Source organism: Neoarius graeffei, chromosome 1 (assembly GCF_027579695.1).
Source record: "Neoarius graeffei isolate fNeoGra1 chromosome 1, fNeoGra1.pri, whole genome shotgun sequence".
NCBI classification, from domain to species: Eukaryota; Metazoa; Chordata; class Actinopteri; order Siluriformes; family Ariidae; genus Neoarius; species Neoarius graeffei.
The window spans coordinates 83982150-83993834 of NC_083569.1; the positions used below are offsets into that span (position 1 = coordinate 83982150).

Here is an 11685-nt window from a genome sequence, read left to right on the forward strand (position 1 = left end):
AAGTATCTCGGGATCTTGTTCACGAGTGAGTGAAGGATGGAGCGTAAGATCGACAGGCGGATCGGTGCAGCCTCCACAATGATGCAGTCACTTTACCGGTCCATCGTGGTGAAGAAGGAGCTGAGCCAAAAGGCGAAGCTCTCAATTTACCGGTCGATCTACGTTCCGACTCTCACCTATGGTCATGAGCTTTGGGTAACGACCGAAAGAAAAAGATCGCGGATACAAGCGGTCAAAATGAGTTTCCTTCACAGGGTGGCTGGGCGCTCCCTTAGAGATAGGGTGAGAAGCACAGTCACTCGGGAGGAGCTCGGAGTAGAGCCGCTGCTCCTCCACATCGAGAGGAATCAGCTGAGGTGGCTCGGGCATCTTTTTCGGATGCCTCCTGGACGCCTCCCTGGGGAGGTGTTCCAGGCATGTCCCCCCGGGAGGAGGCCCCGGGGAAGACCCAGGACATGCTGGAGGGTCTATGTCTCTCGGCTGGCCTGGGAACGCCTTGGTGTTCTTCCCGAGGAGCTGGCCGAGGTGTCTGGGGAAAGGGAAGTTTGGGCTTCCATGATTAGACTGCTGCCTCCGTGACCCGGTCCCAGATAAAGCGGAAGAAGATGAGACGAGAAGGGAGATGCTATGAGCTTGGCACTATCTTTAACAAATCTAGGTGATAATTGGTCTAAACTGGTAGCCTTGCTCGGATTTAAATTACCCAAGACTTTAAGTACTACATCCTTAGAGACCTCTGAAAGACAAAAATTATTGACAGGGGCATTCAGGTTACTGTAAAAATCCTTAACATATGACAAACCAAAATTACCAGCACTTGGTGGAAGCTTCTCGACTACAGTAGAAGCAATGGTGGTAAAAAATGTGTTAAAATGCTTGGCTGCAATGTTTTTATCAAAAATTATTTTATCATCTATATTAAGTCCAATAGTATCAGGCTTTGTTTTCATTTGCAATGACGTGCCGAGACTTTTTAATGTTTGCCACAGTTTTTTAGGTTGTTTTTTGAAGTCATCAACTTCACTAGCAATAAATTCTGATTTTGCCTTCTTTTTCTTATATTTGATTTGATTTTGAAAATAAATATATTTCTGATACCAACTGTGGTCTTTTTTTATTATTTATTCAAAGCTCGATCCCTCTGATTAAATGAAGTAACTCACCCATCATCCTAGAATCTGTGTTATGCTTAACACTTACACATCGTAAGGGGGCTATTTTATCTATTACTGCTAGAAATTTTGTTTTAAAGCCAATCCATGCCTCATACACTGTCCTACAAGCCAACACTTCTTGCCAAGCCACATTAGACAATGGTTCTTCAAATGACTCTTTGGTGTAATTTTTTAGTGACCAAAGCTGAATTTCCCTGTGTACATTAACAGGAGATTTTATGTTCGTGAGTACACTAAATCAACATATGGTCACTCACACCACAATCTACAACATTAGAAGCAACAATGTTAACAGGGTCAGAAACAATCATCAAATCTATAATAATTTAAGTATTTTTTGACACATCAACTCTAGTTGGACAATTAATCACCTGAGTAAGATCAAACGTGTTTAGAAAACGGTTGAGTGATTTGAACAGATTACTTTTGGAATTTTGAATGTCCACATTAACATCACCCATAATAATACATTCAGTGTCTGGAAAAGAATTGCATTCTAGGCATGATTGTTCAAAGAAGTTGTTCATCTGTTTAAGTGGACAATAGCACACTCCAAACAAAATTGGTTTTGTCTTAGGGAGATACAGTTCTGCCCACACTGTCTCCAATCCATTTGCGATGTCGGTTCGTGGGTTGAAAGCTACATCTGATCTGATGTACATACAGACGCCTCCCCCCTTTCAGTTGCAGTCCTGTCATACAATCACACATCCTTGTATTTCCACCTCTGCGTCATTGATAGTTGTATCGAGCCACGTCTTGGTTATGCCAATCACTACTATCTTGGTGTTCTCTGCAAGTATAGAGAGCTCATGAATTTTTGGTAGGAGGCTACGGGTATTCAAATGGATGAAGGTAAGCCCTTTAGTTTTTAAACACTCAAATTCAAGAGGATGTCCATCAGAAAGCGAAGCTACATCAAGCTCAGGGACATCATCTTCAAAAAATGACTCAGAAAACCTAAGGAGTGAACATGGGCCACAGATCCAGTCATCATCTGATTTATCAAGACGATAATATTCTGAGAGGGGCATATTCAAGCACCTACCGGTATGATGTGTCCACATGTCACAACTATCACACTGAAGGGCTGCTTGGTTGCTCTTGATATTCTTTTCACATATTCCACATAGAAATTCGACAGTTGTGATTTTAGTAGCTTGATCGAATGGACCTGCTTGAATCTGGACATCTCCTGACATGAGGATTAACAATACAAACAAATATAATCCAGATTTAACAGTTCTCTTCCATTCAGTTTGTTTACGTTTAGTCAGCCTGCGAAGGTCAAGGTGACTTCCTGTCAACATCAGTGTGCCTGCCAACCACTTTTTCATCCACTGTATCATCACTAAACGGTCATCTTCCTGCATTAGTACCCTTTCTCTGTGATTTATAAATCTATAAATAAATAATCTTTTACCGCTGAAGTAAATCTCAGTTGAGTTTTTTTTAAATAAACTCATTAAACTAATAAAAATAACTAGGAGAACAACTGGAAAACTTCCTAGCACCATCTTGGTAGCTTCCTAGCTCGTGTTACTATTCCAGAGCACTGCGTCTCACAAATCTATAACACAATACCTTCAATATACTAATTTGTCCGTAATATATCCGCTATGTCCAATTATTTAATACTCAATAGCTGATAACACTCTATACTCTAACATGGGCTCACACATGCACACTCACGCACACACTTGCAGTAACAGAAACCAGGGCCAGATTATGCGGTCACAGGCCCCTGGGCAGAAATGTTGGATGCCCCCCCCCAAAAAAAACCCTGGTGTAGCAGGTGGGTGTTTTTTATTGCAGCCTAATATGTCACAACAGAATGCTACCAGACAGAATAGTTCCAATTGCATATCAACAAAACTGAACTGTAATGTCAGTGCACTAGACAGAACACATAATTATTCTGATTTCAACCGGAAGCACTGCCCACTACTGGAAAACCATTAAGAACCATTGAAGTTAAACTCCTGAAAACCTTAGGCAGGCATATGAAAAATAAAACAAATTAAGCATTATATGCTAAAACCATCAAAGCTCTTAAAATGAAATACTTTAAGTAGGCCTATTTTAGTGTTTATGAACATTTATACAGTAGCCCTTGAATTGCTGAATGAAAATAATATATGAACTTAGAGAAATTGGAGGACTTTTTAAATGTTTTAGTGTCTGACAGCTTTCTCTGTTTCTGGCTGGCATCCTCCCTTGGCTCTCCTTTCTCCAATCAGGTCTCCGAGGCCTATGTAGGTACAGTTGCCACCTACTGTCTAAGAACTACAACTCCCAGCCAACTTCCGCATTGACCTACGTCACGCCTGGGCGGGATCACCTACATCACATCCTCCACGATTCCATAAAGGACCTGGAAATCCGCCATACTTTCTCTTTGGCGTCTGCAACTACATGGGAACAGACCTAAAAGGAGGCACTCGCTTATCGGACCGTCCGAAACCACGACTTCTTTCTTGCAAGATCCACGTTTCAGCACGTTTTCCTTTTTGTTTACCCTTGATCACGGTAGACTCCGGAAACACGCGATTTTTAACTCAGTCAAGTTACAACCGGTTTTCAGTTATTCCTTATGAGTACCGGTACGTACGAAACTGCAGCCCAAAGCAGTTTAATTTGTAGTTAAGAAGCGGCTGGATCCCTTCTAACTAGTGCACATTGTTTGACCAGAGTTTTCCTTCCCACGAGCTACGAAGCGTCGGACCAAGGATTCTCTGTTTCCCACAGAAGTCTTTACGAGCTCCTGTGAAACTCAGCCTCTCCAAGAATTCTCTGCTTCCTACAAAAGGGCGAGATATTGAAGTAAGACTTGGCATTTTGGGCAAAAGACAAGTCTTAGGAATTAGTTTATTTACTTGGTGTGAATTTAAACTCAGGGACTGTTTAAGTGTGCACACTGATTTTGTGTTTCTATCATTTGTTCTATTTTTGATCTCTCAATTGTTTAATAGATAGTTTTTGCATGCCCTCTTTCTTTCTAACACTTTAATTTCATTATTTACCCATATTTTGACCTCATCAAGATTTCAGTGAATTTGGTAATGTTATGAAGCTAGTGGGTTAGCTGCTACGGCTAACTCTTCTATCTTATTAGCATCCAGAGATAACTGTATTGTCTCCAAGGGACTGTTAGGCCTCACCACGTGGTCAAACACACCTCACCTAGCATCCCACGCTAGTTTCTTTTCTTGCTAGGCCATAGGCCTCACCACGTGGTCAAACACACCTCAGTTAGCATCCCACGCTAGCCTTTCTTTTGCTAGGCCATAGGCCTCATAACACACCTTAGCTAGCAACTAAAGCTAACTCTCTTGTTTACTCACCACATGGTCACCAGGCTTTTCACACACAAACACATGCTAGCTAGCCTTGCCTTAGCTAGCAAAACAAAGCTAATTCTTTTGTTTTACTTAGAAACACATGGTCAACTTCCCCCCACACATACACACACCTAGCCAGCATTCAAAGCTAACTCCTTCGTGGTAGCCCAGAAGGCTTTATACCCACACTACATGTTTCATGTTTAATTTCCTTTTAATACACAAACACACACACACATATACCTCACCGTTTGCTGAAGATTTCAACTGTTATTATTCATTTTTATCTTTGTCATAATAAATTCCATTATTATTGAAACTGTGTGTGATTATTTGTTTTCCTGATATTTTTGAAGTTGCCCAGATCTCAAAAGAATTGCAAGGTGCATATGAGTTATGTAATACGGTAAGTGATCATAATAATTTGGAACATACCATAATTTAGCTGTTTGATCATTTATTATTAAGCATCAAAATTAAAGGTATTATTTAATGAGATTGATCACTTAATTACTCATTGCACCTACACCTATCATTGTGTCTGTCTGGTTGTCTGTCTGTCTGATCTCCTCACTTCTGTCCTCTCTTTCCACTTGATCCTTAAGGCTAGCTCTCCTCTCCTTGTCTCTCCAGGGTATGTCTATGCAATGAATTGCAATACATTACACATAAAAGTAAATAGAAGTAGGCCTACCTTCAATAAAAATCTGTAACATTAAATGAGAAATAAAACAGTCAGAATTTATGTTTATGATTGTACTCCCTGATGCACCCGTTAGAAAGACTTCTTACGGGCTCTCCTATTAGCAAAGTCAGTTATAACTTCATTGAATTCCAAACTCCTGAGTAGTTCTGTCTCGATGGCCATGAGTGACAGCACGCTGAGGCGCTGTTGCATCTCTGTCATTCTAAGCTCATTTTTAATTCTGGCCAGACGTGAAAATGATCGTTCCCCTTCACAATTTGTCACAGGCAGCGTGATTGCAGCCCATGTTTCAAGATCACTTTAAGAAGCTTTTGAGGAGACTTATCCTGTTTGTTTTGTATGAAGCTTCTGAACTGGACTATTTCATTGGCCAAGTCCTCATCTAAATCAGATGGGTATGACATGCAGAGCACTTTTGCCTGTTCACAGATACTGGTCAAATCATCAGTTTCCATGTAGAGCACCTTAAATTTGTCAAAAATATTCCGATATGCGTCCATTCTGTGCCTCAGGCAGCTGACTAGTTTGTCAATTATGACATTGAATGTTGCTACCTGGTATTGCTCCTGGCCTGTCAGTGTTATTTAGTGTCGTGTGCTTTCATCAGAAAAAACTTTGCGCTTTTTGCTTCACTGCAGTTCATCTCTATATGACTGGCACACATCGGGAATGGTCTTTGCAGAGTTCTCAAAGAGGTCAAATTGGTCGCGAAGTGACATAACCCATGATCGCAAAGAGTCCAGAAGGCGGATAACCGTCATCAGATCCATGTCAACCCTTTGTAATGACTCACTTGTCACTTTCAATCTGCTTAAAATACAGTTCCAAAACTGCGCCATGAATGCCATGTCAAGACTGCCTAACTTTGAGCACAAAGCTCCTGCCTCATCCCGTGTTTTACGATTCTCACCCATGTCAGCTGACATGTTCCTAAGTATGGCCCTAATCTGTGCACAATTTTCACAAAATGCCTTGGATGCATCTGCACCAGAACTCCATCGAGTGGATGAAAGTGATTTCAGTGTCGAGTCTACCTTAATGTCCACGTTCTTGAAAAAACAGTTCCATCTATGAGTGGAAGCTGTGCAAAATGCGTACAAGGATTGTAAATAGATCAAAAAAACCTACTTGCAACTGGGCAGAAGTTTTCTACACTATTGAGTGAGTGTGCTGCACATGGTATGTAATGGATTAATGGATTTTTCTTTTTCAAATGAGCTTGTAGCCCATTATAACGCCCCGACATGTTACTGGCATTGTCGTAGGCCTGAGCTCGACAATTAGCGAGGTCTACGTTTAGACTATCAACCATAGCTAGTACAGTGTCAGCCAGACTTTCCCCTGTGTGACTCTCAATTGGCTCAAAGACAAGGAATCGTTTGACTATGCCACCCTCTTTACTGACAAACCTAAAGATGAAGGTCAGCTGGTCAGTGTGTGAGAGATCAGGAGTAGAATCCACAATCAGTGAGAAATACTTTGCCTTTCGTATCTCTGCAGCAATAGTGGCTTTCAGTTTTTCACCCATTTGCCGAATCAAGTCCTCGCACGTAGTGGAGGACAGGTAAGACACAATGCCCCTACCCTTCTGCCTGTATTTGCTGATATGCTCAGCCAAAAATGGATCAAATTTAGAAATGACCTCCAAAAAGCCTAAGAAATTGCCATTGTGTGGAGAGCCAAGTAACTTGTTATCCCCCCGAAAGGCTAGTCCACGTTCAGAGAGGAACTGGATCACTGTAATCACGCATTTCAAAATCTCTCGCCAATATCACTTTTCACTCTCTAGCTGGTGCACCAGTTTAGCATTTATGGCCCCCTTCCCACCAGTGACAGAACGCTGATACAACGTTAGCATGCATGCTGAATGCTGGCAACTTTTTTCATGGTCAAGCAGACACTCGGGGTGTTTCCAATCTGAAAACCCACTAACTAATTGATTCCTCTTTAGAGAGAACAGCATACATGGAAAGCAGAAGATGTTTCCCCTGGAAGGGGAGTACACTAACCACTGGAGAGTACATTCAAGGAGATCATTAGTGAGCGAGCAAACTCTACCTCCTAAGCCCACATCGCGGACTGACGTGGGATACTTTCTCCTTCGGTTCTGGAACACTGCAGGCCCTCTGTCAATCAGAACAGCGCGAGCCTCCTCAGTCATATTCCCCCATAGAGCCAGATCAGTTTCGGTGTACATCCATGTAGGTTGAGGCTGAGAGCAGCTATCGTTAGTGTAGCTGCATGGGTTAAGAGAATGGCCACGCGTCATACAGGTGTTTACTTGACTGTTTATTTTCTCAAACTTAAGAACCATCATAAACATTGTGACAACGTTAGCACCTTAACCTTGTGCAGAGTCCATCTCACTTTCCGAAGTAATGCACAGCAGTGCTAATAAGTCCTCAGTATCTGCCCCGCCCATTCCCCATAATCCTCTGGTCATTACATCAGCCCCACATCACTCGCATATAACCAATCAATTTCTTGCACAGAAATCATAAGTTTTTAACAACATGAAATAATTTCTTTTTATAAAACATACATGAAATCATATATTTTTAAAAACAAAATCACAAAAATAATGAATTCAAAACACATTATAAATGCAAGACTTAAATGACAACACTGTCTAGCAGACAGCTACACTCCCACCAATTACTATGATTTATGATACATTTCAGACAAATCTAGTAATTTCTTAATAACTACAAACATTAATAACCCATAACCCACTTAATTCTACAAGTGAATTTTAAAAATCAATGAAAACCAGAACATTTCATTATCATTTCATTTACTTTCTATGAGCACAGCTAATTTGTGAATGGGACACTCAAAGATTGATGGATTATTAACTCTTTGACCTTTTTTGTTCAAACTCCTATTTCCTATTTGTACCGAAGCCTTCCGTACCAGGCCATCTTTGTCTGTATACACCTCTATCACTTTTCCTAATCTCCACTCATTGCGAGGAATTCCTTCCTCTTTCACTATGACTATATCCCCAGGCTGTCTTAGTGCAATGTTTGCTAAGTACTCTTTACGCCATCTTCCCCAAAACTGCTCAGTAAAGTACTAAACTCTTCGTCATCTCTTCCTAACATACAGATCCTCTGCTACAAACTTTCCAGGGGGAGGAAGTGGAACAGTGGCCTTCATTGTAAGTAAACGATTCGGGGTAAGTGGTTCTAGAGCATTAGGATCATTAATGCTGTCAGTGGTTAGTGGACGGCTGTTCACAATTGACATTGCTTCGTAAAGAAAAGCTCTTAAAGAAAAATCATTCAAATGGCCAACACTCTGAGAAAGAACACTGCTTAAGACACTTATGATTCTAATTTGTCGCTCCCAAACTCCTTCCATATGGCTGGCGTTTGGGACATTCATCATGAACTCGCACTGCTTTTAAGCCAAGTAAGTGGCTAGTCTGTCTTTGTCAATTTCCATTAGGGCCTTTGTCAATTCATTTTTTGCCCCAACAAAATTAGTTCCTTGATCAGATACAATTTGTCTCACTGCACCACAAATACCAATAAAACATCATAAGGCATTTATGAAGGAATCTGTAGTTAAGTCTTCTAACATTTCTATATGAATTGCTCTTGATGACAGACAAGTAAAAATGAGACCGTATCTCTTATGCTCTGTACGACCCTGTTTGACATAAAATGGACCAAAACAGTCCATTCCGCAATAAGAGAATGGAGGAGACGGGTCGACACGGCAGTCAAGCAGATCAGCCATCTTTTATGTTTCTGTGGGTCTACAAACTTTCCTACATAAGACACACTGTTTGATGTGATTTGATACAACTTTGCTGCCACTGACAATCCAAAACCCATTTACTCTGATTTCATTCAGAGTTAGATCTCTACCCTGATGCTGCGTTTTTTCATGACAGTAGCTAGTCATGAGGCGAGTAATAACTCTGTCTTTAGGCAGAATTGCTGGATGCTTCACATCAATAGGCAAGTGAGCGTTTTTTAATCTCCCGCCCACCCGTAGAACACCATCTTGCAGCACTGAATTGAACTGGTATAATGGATGACTAGACAACAATTTGCCAATTTTAAGTAATTGTATTTCCTCTTTAAATGCATGACCTTGTGCCAGTTTTACAAGCGTTAGGCTTGCTTTTCTTCTCTCTTCAACCGTGACAGGGCCTGACATTTTTGTTCTTTTTGCTAGTCATTGGATTCGCATTACAGCGTTTAAGGCAGTGTTCCATTTTGAAAAGCGTTCAAGCCTATCCAGGAAATTTTCTTCTTTCTCAAGCTCTGTGTGTAAGACCTGTGTTGTCCTTACTTCCGGGTCTCCCATATGCTCCATGAGCTCTGGAGAAAACTTTGATGTAACTAATTCTCTTCTCCACAGGAACTCTGGTCCTTTTAGCCAGTTTGACTGTGTATGCTCCTTCACACTAAGGCCTCTGGAGGCACTATCTCTGAAGTCGAACTCGAGGGCTCTAATTACGCTAGCTGGTGTCAATGGTGGGAATTCTTTGACTGCTATGCGGTGGCACAGACCTGTCACCTCTGTTGACTGTGCACCTCATGATGAGCTTCCGACTATACTCCAGCCAAGGTCGGTTTTGATGGCATATGGCTCATCGTCCCTCCCTGTAATGACTCGTCGTGGTGCTAATGCCCTGGAACAGTCGTAGCCAATGAAAAGGCCCACCTCACAGTCCATCAACTCTGATATTTCAGGAGCAATTCCCTTCAGGTGATTCCATTGTTCAGCAATTTTTGGTGTAGGAATATGGGATCATTCAAGGGGGATAAAATCTCTGGTATAGGTAGGCGGCAAGTTAATCCAGCTTTCAGATGAAAATCCTCTAACTCTAAGGCCACTAGCTCTTGCACTGTGAACTATTGAATCCTTTCCCATCATAGTGGTCAGCTTCAATTTTACTGGTTCCAAACTTGCTCCCACCATTCGGCACATGCCTTGATCGACAAAGGTGTTACTACTCTGAGTATCAAGCAAAGCATATGCAAGTATCTTTTTCAGGAGCTTTTGTTGAGGAAATCCAGACCGGCACGATCATTGATGTGCTTCCATCATCACCTCTATTCACACAGCAGGAAAGGGAAGATGTATTCTCTTCAGCTTGCGCAACCTCTGGAGGTCTATCAGCTGCTGACCGGGCTTCGTGAAGTGGTGTTGGATGATGTTTCTTACATATTCTACAGGTGGCTTTTTCCTTACAGTCCTTTGAGTTGTGTCCCCTTTTAAGGCAGCCAAAACACAGACTATTATCAAATATGAATCGTCTCTTGTCCTCTGTAGGCTTCCTGGCAAACACCTGGCATTTGTGGATAGAATGCCCTTCTCCGCAGCATATGCATTCGATAGAATTTGTGGGTGTACTAAACACATTCTCCTGAGAACTGCTCTCTACGACACTATTTGTTGTTTTTATGTCTGTAATGAATGTGTTAGCCTTTGGGCGCTTAACATCTCTAGATGTCTTTTCTTCCACAGATTTTAAGGCGTTGAACGAGGTCATAGGGTTACAGGCAATTTCTGCTTCTTGTGCCATAAACTCAGCAAACTCTTTAAAGGCAGGATATTCCTTTTCTTGACGTAATTGCTTTGTAACATAACGATTCCAACGAGATGTAATCCAATCTAGAAGTTTTTGGAGCATTTTCTGATTTGCCTCGCAATCATTAAGCACCTCTAGTCCCTTCACATGTGGCATTGCACTGCTACATGCTGACAAGAAATCACTGAATTGTCTTAACTTCACTGAATCTCTAAAACCTATTTTAGGCCAGTTATTCAGTTTTTCTCTAAATGCACGCTGTATTACAAAGGGATGACCATAGCGAGTATTTAGCATCTCCCATGCTTGGTCATAAGCTTCAGCGTCCCTTCTAAAGAAAGTCCCTTCCAATACAGATCGTGCCTCGCCACCAACGTACTTTTGCAGATAAAATAGTTTGTCGGCTGGATTGGTGCATCGTTTCTCAATCAATGTTTTAAAGCTTGTGCTCCACTCTAAGAAGTTGAGTGGATCTCCTGAGAAAACGCAGGGTTCAGGAGCAGGAAGTCTAGTAAGTACCATTGAATCGTATATAGCTTGTATTAAGAGTGTATCATTTTTGACTGTGTTTGTTTGTTCGTCCTTTATAGTTTTAGGTAGGGTTACACGATTGCTAGTTCCCTCCAAAGGTGCTCCTCTATCTTGACAATGGGCCTCAATCTCTTCAGCTTCAGAGTATAGACCCTTTTCAGTCACGTGACCTTCGTAAACGCGACCACCATTTTGGACATGTAGCGGACTTCGGCTCGAATTGGTTTGAATGCGAGGAAGGCGACAAACGGAGAACATACAAGAAAAAGGAGCGAGATGCAGAAAACACCTTCGCTATCCAGCGACGTAGGGCATTTACAGGGCGAGCAGAGGGAGAAATAACAGTAACGACACATTAGCAACGCCGTACAGAAATAACGG

General features: G+C 41.6%; 1 protein-coding gene across 1 annotated transcript in view; it reads right to left on the reverse strand.

The window, feature by feature from the left end:
- The window catches only part of LOC132885317 (copper chaperone for superoxide dismutase-like), a 104054-nt gene that overhangs the window by 49336 nt on the left and 43033 nt on the right, over positions 1–11685 (reverse strand). The gene's annotated exons all lie outside the window — the stretch shown is intronic.